A 19,608-nucleotide genomic window follows, 5' to 3' on the forward strand; every position below is an offset into this window, starting at 1 on the left:
CCATTCTCCTGCCTCAGCCTCCCAAGTAGCTGGGACTACAGGCGCCCGCCACCTCGCCCGGCTAGTTTTTTGTATTTTTTAGTAGAGACGGGGTTTCACCATGTTAGCCAGGATGGTCTCGATCTCCTGACCTCGTGATCCGCCCGTCTCGACCTCCCAAAGTGCTGGGATTACAGGCTTGAGCCACCGCGCCCGGCCCAACATCTCTTAAAATCATAACAAAGAGGTTGAAAACTCCCAAGGTTAAATCAGAGGAAATTCAGTGCATTAAGCATATTCGCACTCACAGTGCAGCCATCTCACACTATCCATTCCTAGAACTTTTCATTATCCCAAACAGAAGCTCTGTACTCATGGAAACAATAGCTCCCCATTCTTCCCTCCTTCAGCCCTGGAAACCACCACGCTACTTTCTGCCTCTGCACATCTTACTACTCTAGGTACCTCTATAAGTAGAATCATAGTGAGAGGTGAAGCCAGCTGAGCTTCTGAGTCGGGTGGGGACTTGGAGAACTTTTGTGTCTAGTTAAAGGATTGTAAATGCACCAATCAGCACTCTGTAAAATGGACCAATCAGTACTCTGTAAAATGGACCAATCAATGCTCTGTAAAATGGACCAATCAGCGCTCTGTAAAATGGACCAATCAGCAGGATGTGGGCGGGGACAAAGGAATACAAGCTGGCCATTCCAGCCAGCAACGGCAACCTGGTCCGGTGCTGTTCCAAGTTGTGGAAGCTTGGTTCTTTTGGGTTTTCACCGAACGTCTTGTTGGTGCTCACTCTTTGGGTCCGCCATACCTTTATGAGCTGCAGTACTCATTGACGAGGGTCTGCGGCTTCATTCCTGAAGTCAGCGAGACCATGAACCCACCGGAGGAACAAATAACTCCGGACAGGCCACCTTTTAAGAGCTGTTAACACTCACCTCGAAGGTCTGCGGCTTCACTCCTGACAGGTCAGGGAGACCACGAACCTACTGGAAGGAAGAAACGCGGGACACGTTTGAACGTCTGGAGGAACAAATTCCAGACACACCATCTTTAACTCTCACCGGGAGGGTTGGCAGCTTCGTTCTTGGTCAGTGAGATCCCGAACCCCCCGGGAGGAATAAATTCCGGACGCAATAGCATATCTGTTCTGTTGTGTCTGACATTTGAGTTAGCATAATGCCTCCAGGATTCATTCATGTTGTACCCTGAGCCAGAATTTCATTCCTTCTTAAAACCAAATACTGATCTGTTGTATGGATATACTACATCTTGTTTATCACTTGCTTTTTTTAACCATTAGGATGGTCTTCATTTGGATACGATACAATCATGGACATTCCTTTGGCTTTCAAGGGAATTAATGAAATTTGTATGGGTAAAGCCATATATGTATTTCTAGCAATACATTTTAAATTTAAAGAAGTTGAATATTGGTATTGAGAAAGCACTGCAACTAACAGCAGAGGTATTGGGGTGACTTTTTTGCTGTTGAAAACACAAATACTAATGTCTTGAGAACATATGATTGTAGAATCCTTTTTGAATCCTACATTTTCTCATTTTCATTCTTGCTTTGGTACTGAACTGCAGCTAGAATATGCAAGCCCTGCTGATTTGCCATGGGCCCCGCTATGGTGGCCAAACATGATGGAGAAAAGAGATGGGCCTGAGAAGGGGGAGCCCTTAGCGGGATCATTCTTGTGTATCAGGTCTGCCCTGCTGGTTGCCCTCATTTCATCCTTCCCCTTCTTTTCTTTTTTGGTTCCATTAATGTATCATCTCCAGGTTCTTGGGAAAAGGATTCGCCCAGGCCAGATATTGGGTGTTCTTTCATCCTTTCAAGATACTATTTTGTGTTTATTTTTATTTTTTTGAGACAGCCCCTCGCTCTGTCACCCATCCTGGAGTGCAGTGGTGCAATCATAGCTCACTGCAGCCTCGATTTCCCAGGTTCCAATGGTCTTCCCACCTCAGACTCCCAAGTAGCTGGGACTACAGGTATGCACCACGCCTGGCTCATTTTTGTATCTTTGGTAGAGACAGGGTTTCACCATGTTGCCCAGGCTGGTCTCAGACTCCTGAGCTGAAGTGATCTGCAGCACTTCAGCCTCCCAAAATGTTAGGATTACAAGCGTGAGCCATTATGCCCAGCGCATTTTTTGTTTAGAGAGAAATCAGATGAGAACAGCTTTGGCCTTTATTCTTGTGTGTGTGTGTGTGTGTGTATACATATATATATATATACTTTTCACACACAAAAAAAGTTTCCAGAATGTCTTGGTTCTTCTCCATTTCCTTATTTTGGGGGGACAGTTTTAGCCTTTGCACAATTACCAGGCAAACCTCATTATACACAAGAGGGATCATCCCAGGGGAGGGTAGAGCTGGCCCCGGAGCCACTGCTGTGGCTCCTCCTTTGCAGAACTTTTCTGCAGCCTACCTCTCAGGTGGGCTCATTTCTGTGAGATCATTTAAATCATTCTGTTTGCGTGTATGAGTAACAGTGACCCCGTTTATTATTACTGTTTTCATTACTGAAACTTGCCCTTGTTTGCACAGATGTGCTTGCAAATTTACTCATCGTGGCTCATCATATTGAGAAACAGATTTCGTGTCATAATAGAGTGGAGAAGGACGTCCTTAGGGTTTCGGAACCTAAGTGGCAAACAGCTGTTATCTCTTACTCACCTTCCTCTTATTTTTAAAACTGCTTTTCATTGCTATCACAATCTCCTCTTCCTCGCAGGCTTCCTTTGCTTCAGGTTTCCCCTAACTGAGCAAGCCAAGAAGTCGGAAATGCATTTCTCTCTTATTTTCTAATATCTAAATCTTACCCATTTTCAAGATTCAAGTCAATTATCATTGAGGAAGCCTTCTTGGATCCTTTCTTTTCCTCCTGACGAATTTGCAGTTTTCCACTTTGTGGCGTAGACTGAGGTGTATTTCATCTTTCCTGCAAAGTCAATAGGCAGAAAGGGTGCGAGTCAGTTCTTCCCCCAGCCTGTCAGCTGGTGTGTCCCTGGTGTGCCTTTGGGAGAGAGAGCATGGGGAAAGAGAGGATGCTTTTTCTTCTGTTAACGTGCTAATAAAACTATTTTCATTACTGATTGAAATGCAAGGGTTATTTAAATGACATTTTGTCTCAAAGTAGTATAATGATTACATGAAAAAAATTCTATAGAACTTTTCATGTCATTAATTCAGGTATGGAGAACTGGTATTTTTTCTTCTGTATGTAAACTACACAGATGAAACCTAATTTTATTTAATTTTATCTAACTTAGAAGGCATCAAATTTCATTATGTATTTTAACATTTTTATATAATTACAAAATATATTTTAATATAGGATTACTCAGAAAAAAGAAAAAAAAGGCCGGGCGTGGTGTCTCACGCCTGTAATCCCAGAACTTTGGGAGGCCAAGGTGGGAGGATTGCTTGAGGCCAGGAGTTCGAGCCCAGCCTGGCCAACATGGTGAAACCCCGTCTCTACTAAAAATACAAAAATTAGCCAGATTGGTGGCGTGTGCCTGTAATCCCAGCTACTCAGGAGACTGAGGTCGCAGTAAGCCGAGACTGTGCGACTGCACTCCAGCCTGGGCGACAGAGCAAGACTCCGTCTCAAAATAAAATATATATATATGAGATTAAATAGTGGCTGGAATTGTAAAAAGAAACTGGAATGAAGGAAAGGAAATTCATGTACCCATTCTGCTTAATCAAGACTTTAGGACAAGCTTGTCATCCCACAGCCCAGGATGGCTTTGAGTTCTGTCCTACATACATGTGTAAACTTTCTTAAAACATTATGGTTTTTTTTTTTTTTTTTTTTTTTTTTTTTGAGACGGAGTCTTGCTCTGTTGCCCGGGCTAGAGTGCAGTGGCCGGATCTCAGCTCACTGCAAGCTCCGCCTCCCAGGTTTACGCCATTCTCCTGCCTCAGCCTCCGGAGTAGCTGGGACTACAGGCGCCCGCCACCTCGCCCGGCTAGTTTTTTTGTATTTTTTTTTTTAGTAGAGACGGGGTTTCACCGTGTTAGCCAGGATGGTCTCGATCTCCTGACCTCGTGATCCGCCCATCTCGGCCTCCCAAAGTGCTGGGATTACAGGCTTGAGCCACCGCGCCCGGCCTAAAACATTATGAGTTTTTTTTTGTGATTTTTTTTTTAAAACTCATCAGCTGTTGTTAGTGTTGGTGAATTTTATGTGTGGCCAAAAACAATTCTTTTTCCAGGGAATAAGGCCCAGGGAATCTAAAAGATTGGACACCCCTGCTTTAGAATATTGATTTGTATCAGTTATATATAAAAACCGATTACCATCTTTATAGGTCTTAATTTTATCACTACCTGTAAGGCTTTTTTAAAATGTAGTTCTTATTTTAATCAGAGTTATAAATGCATGTGATTTAAAAAAGAAGATATTTCCACAAGCGTGTCAAGAACTATGAAGGGTCTGAGATTTTACCCTACTTGAAAGCTAACAAGCCTGTTACAATTTTCATGGATCCTGGCAAAAGACACAGACTTCTGGGCCAGAGGTGAAGTGCCATTTATGACCTGTATTAAGCAGTCGCAGAGGATCAGCATTTTTCCTACAGGTTGCTAGAGCCTTACTTCCCACAGGGCAGTATGAAGAGGGCCAAGTGATAACTACAAACAGTGGGTTGCATTATGGGAAAGAAATCCTGAGCTTAGAGAAACCAAATCTTTTATAGTGGGCAGTAAGCATGCTGTGCTTTGCCCCAGGTGACATCATCTTTATTATGTTGTCAGTAAGGTTTGCCCTTTGCTAGGGAGGGAAACACCATTTCTCTCTTTCTAGGCTGTTTGCTATAGAAATAGCCTTGACAAAATTATCTGGAACAAAAAGACAGTGCCTCACTTGCAAGATGTACAGAAATGCAAGGCACTCACGGAGAACTGCCTCCCAACAAAGAGTTGTACTTATGAAAAACAGCATGCTTCTCCCAATGGCCCCCCAAATTTCCTACTCCCTAGAACTCCGTTGTCCAATAGAAATATAATGTGAGAAATAACATTTTCTAGTAGCAGCATTAAATAAAAAGAATCAGGGCTGGGCGCCGTGGCTCACGCCTTTAATCCCAGCAATTTGGGAGGCCGAGGCGGGCAGATCACAAGGTCAGGAGATCAAGACCATCCTGGCTAACACAGTGAAACCACATCTCTACTAAAAATACAAAAAAAAATTAGCTGGATGTGGTGGCGGGTGCCTGTAGTCCCAGCTACTCGGGAGGCTGAGGCAGGAGAATGGCGTGAACCCGGGAGGCGGAGCTTGCAGTGAGCTGAGGACAGTGCATTCCAGGCTGGGCAACAGAGCGAGACTCTGTCTCCAAAAAAAAAAAGTACAAAAATTTTTTTTTTCCTTTTGAGACAGGGTCTTGCTCTCTTACCCAGGCTGGAGTGCAGTGGTGTGATCTTGGCTCATTGCAGCCTTGATTTCCTGGGTTCAGATGATCCTCCCACCTCAGCCTCCCAGGTAGCTGAGACTACAGGCGTGCACCACCACACTGGGCTAATTTTTTTTTTTTTTGTAGAGATGGGGGCCTCACTGTGTTGCCCAGGCTGGTCTCGAAGTCCTGGACTCAAGTGATCCTCCTGCCTCAGCTTCACAAGGTGCTGGGATTACAGGTGTGAGCCACTGCACCTGGCCAAATTAATAGTATATTATCTTTGGCATATCAGAATTTTATAATGTCAATATGTAAACAATATAAAATTATTAGTGAAATATTGAAATGATACATGTGTCTAATATTTCTGTTACGATGTAATAATAGTATCTTACATGATGTGGTCATTAAAGTGAAATACAGTCCTACCAAAACAGTAATGTGTTTAAGGGAAAGATTTTATACTGCTTCAAGTTTTAAAATGTAATTAATTAAAATAAAAATTATTTGTTGAGACTAGGCTCATTTCAAGTGCTCAATAGTTGCATGTGACTACTGGCTAACATTCTCTGCTGCATAGCCCTGAAGATAACCATTTTCAACTTTTTACAGATTTCTTTAGTTGGGTATTTTCATATCTCTAAATAATAATGCTTATACAGTTTCTAAATTATTCAGCTTTAAGTTCTTTCTACTATTAAAGAGGTTTTTTTGTTGTTGTTGTTTGTTTTAATAGAGATAGGGTCTTTCTCTGTCACCCAGTCTAGAGTGCAGTGGTGCAATTGTAGCTCACCGTAGCCTCGAACTCCTGTGCTCAAGTGATTCTCCCATCTCAGCCTTCTGAGTAGCTGGGTCTACAGGCATGCACCACCACACCCAGCTAATTTTGAATTTTCTTGTTTTGTAGAGATGGTATCTCACCATTTTGCTTAGGCTAGTCTCAAACTCTTGGGCTCAAATGATCCTCCAACCTCAGCCTCCCAAAGTGCTGGGATAACAGACACGAGCCACCCCACCTGACCATTAAGGAGGGTTTAATTCTCTTTCAACCAAAACCCTCCACCACACTTGGACTCATTTCCTGGCTGTCTCTCATCCCCAAAGTCAACGATTCTGAAAAAGTTTTTGTCGTGTGTATGTATTTTTAAATATGAGATGAGGTCTTGCTATGTTGATTCGGGTTGTTCCAGGCTGATCTGGAACTCCTGGGCTCAAGTGATCTTCCCACCTCAACCTTGTGAGTAGCTGGGGTCATAAGTGTGTGCCACCATGCCTGGCCCGAAAACTTTATTTCAGTACTGTTTATACTCTAAAAAATCACTGAGGATCACAAAGAGCTTTTGTTTATGTGGGTTATATCTATTGGTATGTATTCTATTAGAAAGTAAAACAGGCTGGACATAGTGGCTCATGCCTGTAATCCTAGCACTTTGGGAGGCCAAGGCAGGAGGATTGCTTGAGGCCAGGATTTCAAGACAAAGTTTGAGACCAGCTTGGACATCATAGTGAGACCCTATCTCTCCAAAAAAAAAAAAAAAAGAAACCGGTCGGGTGCACCTGTGGTTGCAGCTACTTGAGAGGCTAAGGTGGAAGGATCACCTGAACCCAGGAGTTAGAGGCTGCAGTGAGCCAAGATCGTGACATTGTACTACAGACTGGGTGACAGAGTGAGACCCTGTCTTAAAAAAAAAAGAAGAAACAAAAATCTTAAGTAGTACTTCTGTGAAAATAACAATAAGCCCTTTATTTTAACATAAGTAATTTCTTGTGAAAATCTTTTAGAAAAGTTAGAAGAATAACAGTGTTTTGTATTTTGTAAATCTCTTTTACTGTTTGGCTTAATAGAAAATACCTGAATTATGATACTTCTGCACTTACTCTGTTGAGAACAAACACATCATGTAGCCCCTGGAAAACTGCACTGTATATAACACAGAGGGAGTGAAAAGGTTGCAGAATGGCCTAGTATTATTATGAAAATAGTTTTGAGACGCTCTGTATATTGTCATGCTTTTTGTTTGACCACAACTCAATGTTTATATTATTATAACCATGTATAAACTCAGCCTAGCATACCATGATTGCTTTTTTTTTTTTTCCTGAGATAAGAGTCTCACTCTGTTGCCAAGGCTGGCGTGTGGTGGGTGGCACCCTTTTGGCTCACTGCAACCTCTGCCTCCCAGATTCAAGTGATTCTCCTACCTCAGCCTCCTGAGTAGCTGGGACTACAGATGCGCGCCACCACACCCGGCTAATTTTTGTGTTTTTAGTAAAGATGGGGTTTCACTGTGTTGGCCAGGCTGGTCTCAAACTCCTGACCTCATGATCTGCCCACCTCAGTCTCCCAAAGTGCTGGGATTACTGGCATGAGCCACCACGCCCGACCATGATTTCTTTTATTGTACGTACTTGTTGGCATATTTTACTCACTTGTACTCAATGGTATTTTTTCATATTGTTTGTTTATTATATGCACTTTTACGTTTTTTGGAGATGGAGTCTCACTCCATCACCCAGGCTGGAGTGCAGTGGTGCTATCTCAGCGAACTGCAACCTCCACCTCCCAGGTTCAAGCGATTATCCTGCCTTAGCCTCCCAAGCACCTGGGATTATAGGTGCATGCCACCACACTCAGCTAAGTTTTTGTGTTTTTAGTAGAGACAGGGTTTTGCCGTGTTGGCCAGCCCGACCTTGAACTCCTGACCTCAAGTCATCAGCTTGCCTCGGCCTCCCAAAGTGCTGGGATTACAGGTGTGAGCTACCGCACCTGGCCTGCATTTTACTTACTTAATTCTGAACTCTACCTTAGTTAACAAAGTCTTCTCTAAATCCATTAATTTACAGCAGGGGTTCTCTGTTTCATCTCAGATATTTTCTGGAGCTGTTCACTTGCTTTAATTAAGGACTGGTTTCTTCCTAGTACTCCCACACAACCATCATCTTGGGCTCTCCCTTTGTAATCTTAGGATTTCTGTTGCCTCTCATGTATATTGGGTCCCTTGATTACTGGATCCTGTCTCTTCCTTTTTTTTTTTTTTTTTTTTTGTTTGAGACAAAGTCTCACTGCTGTCACCCAGGCTGAAGTGCAGTGGCTCAATCTCGCTCACTGCAACCTTCACCTCCCAGGTTCAAGCGATTCTCCTGCCTCAGCCTCCCAAATAGCTGGGATTACAGATGCGTGCCACCACATCTGGGTAATTTTTGTATTTTCAGTAGAGATGAGGTTTCACCATGTTGACCAGGCTGGCCTCGAACTCCAGACCTCAAGTGATCTGCCTGCCTCAACCTCCCAAAGTGCTGGGATTATAGGCATGAGCTGCTGTGCGTGGCTGGATCCTGTCTTTTTCTTAATGGACAGTAGAGCACAAACTTGGGGGCCAGATTATGTGGATGTGAAGCCTAGCTTTTCTGCTTACTCGCCATGTGATGCTGGAAGAGCTATATAACCTCTTTATGCCTCAGTTTCCTCATCTGGAAAATAATACTTTCTATGTAGCATTCTCCTGAAGATTCTATATGTTAATACAGGTAAGTCATTTAGAAGAGTTCCAGAGCATATTAAGCACTCCAGGTTAGTGATGTTAATGCTCTTACAGTTGCTGGTGAATTTCATCTTTTAGTGGCATGCTTCTCATAGTAACCTGCTGAGAAAGGTGCATGTGACTTTACTGGTATAAAAATGCCTTTCTGTTATATCACATTCTACCAATAGCTTGGCTGGCTACTTAGAATTCCAAATTGAAAATAGTTTTCCTTCAGAATTTGGAAAGCATTGCTCTATTTTAGTCTACCCTTCAGCAGAAGGTGGGCTGTAAATTGCACGGTGTCAGCTTTCCCCATAGTCTGCTTTAGGATTCAGCTTTCTGAGATTTCACTCTGTTGCCCAGGCTGGAGTGCAGTGGGCAGTTATCATTCACTACCTCTAACTTTCAAATTTTTGATGCTATTACTTCAGTTATATTCTTTGTGTTTGAGGGACTTAGGCTTTTTTTGAAAAATTGCTTATTATCATTTTATCTTAAACAGAGTATGCTTTTAGATATCTTCAGTCCCTGCAAGTGTGGGGAAATAGAAACAGAACTCTTCTCTGGCAGTCAGAAGAAAGAATAGGGCTGGGTACGGTGGCTCATGCCTACAATCCCAGCGCTTTGGAAGGCAGAGGTGGGTGGATCACTTGCGGTCAGGAGTTCGAGACCAGCCTGGCAACAATGGTGAGACCCTCATCTCTACTAAAAACAAACATTTAAAAAAAAAAGACAGTAGATCTAAATTTTTAGCAGAAGAACTTGGCTGGTTCCTCATGGCCAGCCACAGTTAGGGTCTCAGCTGTTTGTTCAGTGTGAGACCACAGGGGAACTAAGCAGCTCACTGCAGGGAGGCACAGACAGCAGTCAGGTGTCAGCGACTACCCTCCAAGCAGGGCAAGGGTGTGGTGGGGACAGAGACCAAATACCCTGAGATGAGATGAGGCTATAAAAGTGCAATTGGCCAGAAAGAACTCCACCCTGAGTGGCAAGGCCTTTGCCTTGAAATCTTACCTGCTTCCTGCTCCTTCCCTTGACCTGCCTTGGGTGGCATTTGGGCTCCCTCACTTGGGTCATAGTCCTTCGAGATAACTGGCATGGCTTTGACATCAAACACAGTAGTTGGTATTTTGCTCCAGTCACAGCAGCCTCTGGGACACAGAACAATAGTCCTTGGGGAGTCAGTGAAATTGAAAAGTATTCACTGGGACTAGAAGCCAAATGAACTTAGACCATGTTTCCTGCTGCTGAAGGGCAGTAGGTTGGTGACCCAGGTTTATCCATCAGCGGTTTGCTTATGCATAGATGTGTGCATATGCTTACGTGCATATGTAGGCATGAGCCACCACGCCCGGCCGGTTTTGTCTTCTTGAAGATGTCTCTCCCAGGGCCTTCTGACTGGTTCCAGTCTGCTGTGTTTGTCTGTTGGCTTGTTATATGGCCAAGATGTTCCTTGACCTGGGGATTCCCTTTTCTTTCCTCTTCGGTTAGATCTCCTTTTTGATTCTTACTAACGTCCTCTCCTTTCTTGGTTAATCATACATATATATATATTTGAGACAGGGTCTCACTCCTGTTGCCCAGGCTGGAGTGCAGTGGCACGATCATGGCTTACTGCAGCCTTGACCTCCTGGGCTCAGGTGATCCTCCCACCTCAGCCCCCTGAGTAGCTGGGACTACAGGTGCACACCACCACATGCAGATAATTTCATATTTTTTGTAGAGACAGGGTCTCTCCATGTTGCCCAGGCTGGTCTTGAACTCCTGGGTTCAGGCGATCCACCCGCCTCCACATCCCAAAGTGCTAGGATCAGAGGCATGAGCCATGGCACCTGGTTAATAATTATTGAATATAACTCATTCTCCAGTAGCTTTCTGAGGAAAGGTACTTAAAAGTATATATTTTGATACCTTGCCTGTCTTAATATGTGTTTATTTACCCTTACTTTTTTTTTTTTTTTTTTTTGAGATGGAGTCTCCCTGTGTTCCTTAGGCTGGAGTGCAGTGGCACAATCTTGCCTCACCACAAACCTCTGCATCCCAGGTTCAAGTGATTCTCCTGCCTCAGCTTCCCAAGTATCTGGGATTACAGGTGTGTGCCACCATGCCTGGCTAATTCTTTTTGTATTTTTAGTAGAAATAGGGTTTCACCATCTTGGCTAGGCTGGTCTCGAACTCCTCAACTCAAGTAATCCACCTTCGTCTGCCTCCCAAAATGCTGGGATTACAGGCATTAGCCACCACATCCAGCTTTACCCTTATTTTGATTAGTTCATCTGATTATGAGAATTCTTAGCTGGGATTGTTTTCTTTAGCACTTTTAAGGCATTACTCCATTGTCTCCTGGTTTCTGTGGCTGGTTTTTGTGAAGGGTGAAGACATTCTGCTTCTGAATCCATTTTATGCGGGTTAGTTTCCCCCCTCCCCTGAAAGTATATGCAGTATTCTTCCTCCCATTGTTCTGATATTTCATGATTAATGAATACATCTTGGTGTGGGTCTGTTGTCATCCACTGTGCTGATACCCTAGGAGATTTTGCAATCTAGAAACTATTCTTTCATTTTGGGAAATAGTCTATTTAGTTGACGACTTCCTTCCATTTTTCTTTTTCTTCTGTTTTCTTTTTCTGGAGCTCTTGTTATTCATATAGTGGGTCTCCGATCTGGTTCTCTAAATGACTGTATGTTTTCTCTTATTTTCTCATCCCTCAGTTTGTCTATTTGCTCTACTCCCTGAGAGTGTTTCTCACTTTATCTTCCAACCCTTCTATTGAGTTTCTCTTTTTCTTTATAGCTGGAGTCTTGCTCTGTTGCTCAGGCGGGAGTGCAGTGGCACACTCTTGGCTCACTACAACCTCCTCCTCCTGGGTTCAAGCGATTGTACTGTCTCAGCCTCCCAAGTAGCTGCGATTACAGGCACACACCATCACGCCCAGCTAATTTTGTTAGTAGAAACAGGGTTTCATCATGTTGGCCAGGCTGGTCCCAAACTCCTGACTTTGGGTGATCTGTCCGCCTTGTCCTCCCAAAGTGCTGGGATTACAGGTGTGAGCCACTGTGCCCAGCCCGAGCCACCACACCTGGCCAAGTTTTTCATGTTTGCTATCATGTTAATAATTTTCAAGGGCTCTTTTAATTTACTATTTGTTCTATTTATGTGGTTTCCTGTTTGTTCTAGTCATCTATTGCTGTGAGGCAAACCACTTCAAATGTAGTAAGATACAACAATATCATTTTAGTGTTTTGCTCACACATTCTGTTGGTCAAGAATTCAGTGAAGACTGGAGTGACTAGGGGCTGTAGTCATCTGATGGCTTCTTCACTCACATGTCTGACATCTGGGCTGGGATGACTTGAAGACAGGGCTTAGCTGGAACAGTTGACTTGGGTACCTATATCTGGTCTCTCCATGTGGCTTCTTACAGCATGGAAGCTGGTTCTAAAAGGGAGCTTCTGTCTAGAGAGCACATTTTTCAAGACAACTGGGTGGAAGCTGCATGGTTTTACATGACCTGACCTTGATGGTCACATAGCATTCATTTCTTTTGCCAAAGTCTATTGGTCAAACCATAATCATAATGTGTCCGGAGTTGGTTCCTTCCGGTGGGTTCTTGGTCTCACTATAACTTCAAGAATGAAGCCACACACCTTCGCAATGAGTGTTACAGCTCTTAAAGGTAGTGAGGACCCAAAGAGTGAGCAGCAGCAAGATTTATTGTGAAGAGCGAAAGAACAAAGCTTCCACAGCATGGAAGGGGACCCGAGCGAGTTGCCGCTGCTGGCTCAGGTGTCCAGCTTTTATTCCCTTATTGGGCTCTACCCATGTTCTGCTGATTGGTCCATTTAACAGAGTGCTGATTGGTACATTTTACACAGTGCTGATTTGTCCAGTTTTACAGAATGCTGATTGGTGCATTTACAATCCTCTAGCTAGACACAGAGCACTGATTAGTGTGTTTACAATCCTCTAGCTAGACAGAAAAGTTCTCCAACTGCCCACTTGATGTAGGAAGTCCAGCTGGCTTCACCTCTCAATTCCCCCTCTAAACAGGACACCCCAACTGCTGTTGGGAATTGGGTGATGATCACTCTATCTACTCCTTGCTGGATAGGGGTGAAGAAGGGGCCTTGCAGTTGTAGTGTCCTCCAGAGGGGAACTCTTTAGGCCAGTTGAAGGGCCAGCAGGTTGCTCCAGGGGTCCTCAATCGAAGTTGTTAGTTGAGCTCATTTGGGGTTCCATTTGTAAGACCATCTGTAACTTGATGGCCTCAATCCTAGAGGAAACAAATTTGACAAGGAGGTTAAAAATATAGGGCCCAAAGGTGAGTAATAGCAAGATGGCTGTCATGGGACCTAGAAAGGGGAGAAGTCATGTCGCCCAGCTCCATTCTTATAGGAGAAACTAGAAAAGCACCAGAGACGGAGTGGTTTTTAGAAGAGGGACTAGTCTCGGAGAAGAGAGGTGAGAAGAAGTTTGTCTGACAGGCGTTAGGACTCAGGAGGCAAGGGTCAGGATAGATAGGATAGATGGGTGAGTCTTACTTGGGTAATGTGACTTGGAGAGTTCCACTCATGGCTGCAGGGTCAACCAACTTTCTGTCAGGACTCCGCATCTGAATGGCTTTTCTCTCTGTCGACCCTTGGCTCAGCCTGGAAGTACAGGAAAAGTGGAAGCTGGTTCCAGGCAAACCAATACTCCCAACTCTGAAGAGTCGAAGATTGTTAGAGAGCCCTTTCCCAGAAAACCTGACACCCATATCTTTAGTCTGGTGGCCGTGTTAGTCACTTTTAACTGGCCAACAGGTGCCCGGTATTTAGCCCCCGAATTCTGAGGAAAAATAGGACAGAATAGCAAGCGAAAGGGGTCCAATGGTATTCACCACTTGATGATGGTCCCTTCGTGGTCACCAAGATGTGTCCAGGGTTGGTTCCTTCTGGTGAGTTCTTGGTTTTGCTGACTTCAAGAATAAAGCCGTGGACCTTCGTGGTAAGTGTTACAGCTCTTAAAGATGGTGTGTCCGGAGTTTGTTCTTTCAGCTGTGTCCAGAGTTTCTTCTTTGCAGTGGGTTCATGGTCTCACTGACTTCATGAGTGAAGCCATGGACCTTTGCGGTGAGTGTTACAGCTCTTAAAGGTGGTGCGGACCCAAAGAGTGAGCAACAGCAATATTTATTGTGAAGAGTGAAAGAACAAAGCTTCCACAGTGTGGAAGGGGACCAGAAGGGGTTGCTGCTGCTGGCTTGGGTGGCCAGCTTTTATTCCCTTATTTGGCCCCGCCTATGTCCTGCTGATTGGTCCATTTTACAGAATGCTGATTGGTCCATTTTACACAGTGCTGATTGGTCCATTTTTACAGAAAGCTGATTGGTGCATTTACAATCCTCTAGCTAGACACAGAGCACTGATTGGTGCATTTATAATCCTCGACCCAAGAAGTCCCGCTGACTTCACCTCTCAATACGGCCTCTTAAATTCAAGAGGGAGGGAATTTGACTACTTTTTGGTTGGGGAGTGGCAAGGTCATATAGCAGAAGAAAATGTTGAGTGAAAATGTTGGCCTGGCTGTCTTCAGAAAATATATTGTACCTCGTTAATTTTTTTAAACATATTTTTAACTTTATATATTTTAATTTTAACATATTTTAACTTTATATATATAACTTTAACATATTTTTTAACATCCTGAGGATGTTAGTGGTAGTTTTCTATATCCTGAGGATGTTAGTGGTAGTTTTCTTCTCTCTAAACAGTATGTTTCCTTTGACCATTTGGGGAACTCCCAATTTAAGCAAGATATTTAAGCAAGCCTTCTTTCGTCTTGCATATGTTGGATTCCCCAGTAAAAAAAAAAAAAAAAAAAAAAAAAAAAAAAAAAACAAAAAAAAAAAAACAATCCTGTCCTGGGCTGACAATCAAAGTTCTGGGAACTACTAGGGATAAGCAAGCTGGAAATGGAGAAGGATATTCACTGTGCCTGGGTCACACTGTTTTCTGGATGGGAACTGCTTTCCATTAAGCCTGGTGTGCCCTGGAAGGGAGAGCCTCTGCAGAGACTACATCTTGGGTGGGTCTTTGCCAAGTTTGAGGTAGAAACCCAGCTGCTTTGTAAACAGCTACTAGTGGATACTTTAAACAAAACAAAAAAAACCAAACAACAAAGCAACACTACTCCTTCATCACTCCCGCAGCCCGGCTTCAGAGGGATCTGTGCAACCAGCACTAGTTCCTGCACCCTTTGAAGATCCTGCAGTGTAAATAGAGCTGGTCTGTTCTTTCCCGCCTGTCAGCCTGGGATTTGTGCATCTGCTTTTTCAGTTTCCTCTCATCCATCTGCTTTTCCAGTTTGATTCCTGCCTGCTGTCTCCCTCTCCCTGAGGTCATTTTGTCTGTCTTCCCACTCCATTAAGCACTCAGTGGCACCCTTTCTATATGGCGGTGCTTACTCTCTTTGTGTTGGAACACTTCTAGTGACCATATCGTCACCTTAGGGGCATGCGATGCCTATCTTCTTGTTCCCTTCCTTGACTAGCTTTCCTTCTTATTGACTGTATAACAGGTCAGTATTTATTTTCAGTATTCTTAGAATTTAGTATTCTTGTACTTTTTGGTCTTAAAAGTCACGTACCAAGAACCATTGCTTTCAGGTACTGGCTTTCCTCTGTTCCTACTCACAGTGGAATTATTTCATTTTGCATTTCTTCTTAGATTATGTGTTCTACTTAAAATTATATAGGGTGGTGTCCATAAGGAAGTCTCCTCTTCCAGGAAAGGGCCAGTGTGCAATGAGGGACCTTCTTCAGGACATGCCCCAGGACAGTTGTTGGGTTGTGTAGGCCTTGAGCAAGTGAGGCTTAGTGTGGTTTGGGACTTGCGTTTTTCTTACTTTCCCAGAATTCGTGAGCTTTTGTCATTTAGAATGTTTCTTACTCTTCTGTAGTTGCCCTCACTGGCATATCCCACCAGATATTCTTCAGTGAGTGTACTTCCTGAGTGAAATATAAAGGTGAAGGAACATTGGGCTGAGCAGTGTTAACTACCCATGGCCACATTTTTGTTATTTAATTATTTTGTTATTCATTCCTTGTGTGGGTGTGCTTAAACTAAGTAATTTTTGGTAATTAAAATTGCATTAAAATAGTATAGCATGTGCATATTTTTACTTCCCTTTAAACTTCTCTTCTTCCTGGAAGTCTCTTTGGCTATGAAATCTCATTTTCCTTTCACTCTTCTGATTCTTAGCCGAGTTTTACTTAAGAAAACGTTCTATGTCTTGAACTTAGGTTGGTTAATTACAATTCCTCTTAATGATTTGACTTTTCTATTCACCCTGATGATAAATAGACAAAATCAAAAGCATTATTAATAAAATAATGCTTTCTCACATATTTACCTCCTTTATAGACACTGTTTTCTCACATATTTACCTCTTTTATAGACACTTATCCATCTTATTAAAACCCAAAACTAGTGATTTTACGTTGTAAAAAGTATTTTTCAAAGCATGTTGGCTGTTTAGGATGTAGACGACAGTGGTACAGACCTGTGCTTTTTTGAGGTGAGATCCAAGGGTTTGGTTCTGAACTTTGTATTTTCTATATGGATTTTGGGGTGACCCTTTCACGTACCCACATTCTGTAAAATCCTGTTTAAGATGATTCTAGTTCTCCTGGTTAAAAAAAACCCTGAAACTCAGTGGTATCACAATTTCTAACTTAAAATCTGTTTACTATGGGGAACTTTATTGTTATTATTCTAATAATAGCTTTATTGAGATATTCACATACCATATGTTTACCCTTTTAAAGTATGCAATATGTTCACAAAGTTCTACATCAATCTCCACCATCTACTTAGAGAACTTTCAAAGGAAACCTTTGTACCTACCAGCAGTCATTGCCATTCCCCCATGTCCCCAGCCCCTGGCAGACACTCATCTACTTTCTGTCTATATGGATTTGCTTTTTCTGGACACTTAATATAAACAGAATTATATAGTAAATGAGTGTTACTCAGCCTAATGTTTTCTAGGTTCTTCATGTGCATTGTATGGAACATGTGTGAGACCTTCATTTCTTATTATACCCATATAATATCCCATTTTATGGATATGCCACATTTTGTTTATCAGTTCTTCAGTTCACGGTCATTTGGCTTGCTTCCACTATTTTAGTTAGTAATAATGCCATTATGAACATTTGTATACAAGTTTTTGCATGAAAATATGTTTTCATTTCTCTTGGGTATATACCTAACAGTGGAACAGCTAGGTCATATGGTAACTCTAGTTTTAATTTTCTGTGGACCGACGAAACATTCTAAAGCAGCTTCACCAAGCATTTACATTTCTACCAGCAATTTATGATGGTTCCAATTTATCCATTCAGTGAGATAAAAAAAATACATTAGGGCCGGGCACAGTGGCTCACCCCTGTAATCCCAGCACTTTAGGAGGCCAAGGCAGGCAGATCACCTGAGGTCAGGAGCTCCAGACCAGCCTGGCCAACATGATGAAACCCCGTCTCTACTAAAAATACAAAAATTAGCCAGCTGTGATGGTGGGTGCCTGTAATCTCAGCCGCTCAGGAGGCTGAAACGGAATTGCTTGAACCTGGGAGCTGGAGGTTGCATTGAGCCAAGATTGCACCACTGCACTCCAGCATGGGCAACAAGAGCAAAATCCATCTCAAAAATAAAAAATAAAAAAAATATATATATATGTAATGTACACATTATAAGCCTGTCAACACAGTTTTGTCATCATAAATTAATGTAGCTGTAAATCAGATGAGAAGAGAATTACGAAGAACATTACATTCATACTATAAATTTGCCTATAAATACATACTTTATATATATTTACTTTATATATATACTTTATATACTTTATATATATTTACTTTATATATATATATAAAGGTGTATATATATATACTTTTACTGCTGCTTTCTATTTTTTCATGTGGATTTGAGTTGCTGTCTAGAATCTTTTCATTTCTACCTGAATATCTTCATTTAGTATTTCTTGAAGGGTAAGGCTGCTAGTGATAAATTGTATTTGTTTTATTTATCTGGGAGTATCCTAATTTCTCATTGTTTTGAATGATTTTGCTCATTATGGAATTTTTGGTTAGCAGTCCTTTTTTTTAGAGATGGAGTTTTCCTCTGTTGCCCAGGCTGAAGTGCAGTGGCATGATCCTGGCTCACTGCAACTTCCACCACCCAGGTTCAAGCGATTCTCCTGTCTCTGCCTCTCGAGTAGCTGGGATTACAGGCATGCACCACTATGCCTGGCTAATTTTTGTATTTTTAGTAAGAGACAGGGTTTCACCGTGTTGACCAGGCTGGTCTCAAACTCCTGACCTCAAGTGATCCACCCGCCTCAGCCTCCCAAAGTGCTGGGATTACAGCCATGAGCCACCACACCTAGCCAACAGTCTTTCTTTCTGCACGTTGAATATGTCGCTCACTGTCTTCTGGTCTCCATTGTTTTTTATTTGAAGTTGTTAATCATTTTCAGGATTTGTTGTATAATCACTGTTCTTTACCATTTTCAAAATCTTTTGTCCTTTCAGCAGTTTGATTTTGAAGTGTCTAGGTGAGGGTATCTGAGTTTATCCTCTTAGCAGCTCATTGAACTTCTTGGATGTGCAAATTAATTTTTGTTTCAATATTAATAGACTATTTTTAGAGCAGTTTTTTTTTACAAAAATTACACAGAAAGTACAGAGAGTTTCCATTTACCCCCTCACTGTTTCTTCTGTTAGTAATATTTTAAATTAGTGTGGTACATTTTTTACAATTAAGCCAATATTTATGCATTATTATTAATTATTGATACATTATTTTTTCAACTATTTTTCTACCTCCCCAAACTTGTTATATATATTATTATTATTAAGGGTTCACTCTTTGTTTTGTACATTCCATTGAATTTCTCCATTTGGTTAGATACCATTCTCATGCTTTCTTTCAGTTATTTAGTTCTATGAACATACTTATAAGAGCTGATTTCAAGTATTTATTAAATCGAATGCCTGGGCTTCTTTGGGGACATTTTTATTGACTGCTTTGTTTGTTCCACCCCCTGTAAGTGGACCAGACTTTTGTGTTTCTTTGCATGCCTTGTAATTTTTTTGTTGTTGTTGAAACAGGATAGTTTATAGTGTGTCCACCATGGAAATCAGACCTCTACCCCTACCTACCCTGACCAGGGTTTGTTGTTTTTGTTATTTGTTTGTTTAGTGACTTTCCTCGAGCAGTTGTCTGAAGTTTATATTCTTTGTTATGTGAGATCCACTCAAGTCTCTCGGTTAGTTAGTGGTCTGCTGATGATTCCATAGAGATTTCCTTACATGCCTTGAACCTGTAAGGGGCAGGAATTACTTAAAGGCATACTTTGTGTAGTGTTTTGATATTTTAGTGGTTGAAATTCTTATGTATTGTTACAGAAGCTCTCCATGGTGGCTTTCTAGTAGAGGTGTGGAAGCGGGGTGGTGATCAAGATTGTTAGAAGAAAATGAGATGAGCAGCAAATTCAGCTGCAGGATTGACATTAATTTGCCAGGGAGCACTGGGAATCTTCACAGTGGGGGAAAGGATATGTTGGATTTTCTAATCATACTGCACCACTAAACTGTTCCTTGGTATGCATTAAGGGAAATGCTGCTAGAGTTTTCTTTCAA

At 42.2% G+C, this 19,608-nt stretch overlaps 1 protein-coding gene across 8 annotated transcripts in view; it reads left to right on the top strand.

Moving 5' to 3' along the window:
* Nucleotides 1–19,608, top strand: part of GCNT1 (glucosaminyl (N-acetyl) transferase 1) — a 129,649-nt gene that overhangs the window by 87,272 nt on the left and 22,769 nt on the right. The window contains exon 1 of one of the 8 annotated variants that reach the window (XM_017892751.1): nucleotides 419–440. The exons of 5 other annotated variants lie outside the window; for them this stretch is intronic. The gene's annotated coding sequence lies outside the window, so the exon portion shown is untranslated. Of the gene's footprint in view, nucleotides 1–418; nucleotides 441–698; nucleotides 1,079–10,993; nucleotides 11,019–19,608 lie in introns of those variants that run through there. 2 more of the 8 variants (XM_017892745.1, XM_017892747.1) reach the window with 2 other exon arrangements.

Source organism: Rhinopithecus bieti, unplaced genomic scaffold (assembly GCF_001698545.2).
Source record: "Rhinopithecus bieti isolate Rb0 unplaced genomic scaffold, ASM169854v2 scaffold_19708, whole genome shotgun sequence".
Classification (NCBI taxonomy): domain Eukaryota; kingdom Metazoa; phylum Chordata; class Mammalia; order Primates; family Cercopithecidae; genus Rhinopithecus; species Rhinopithecus bieti.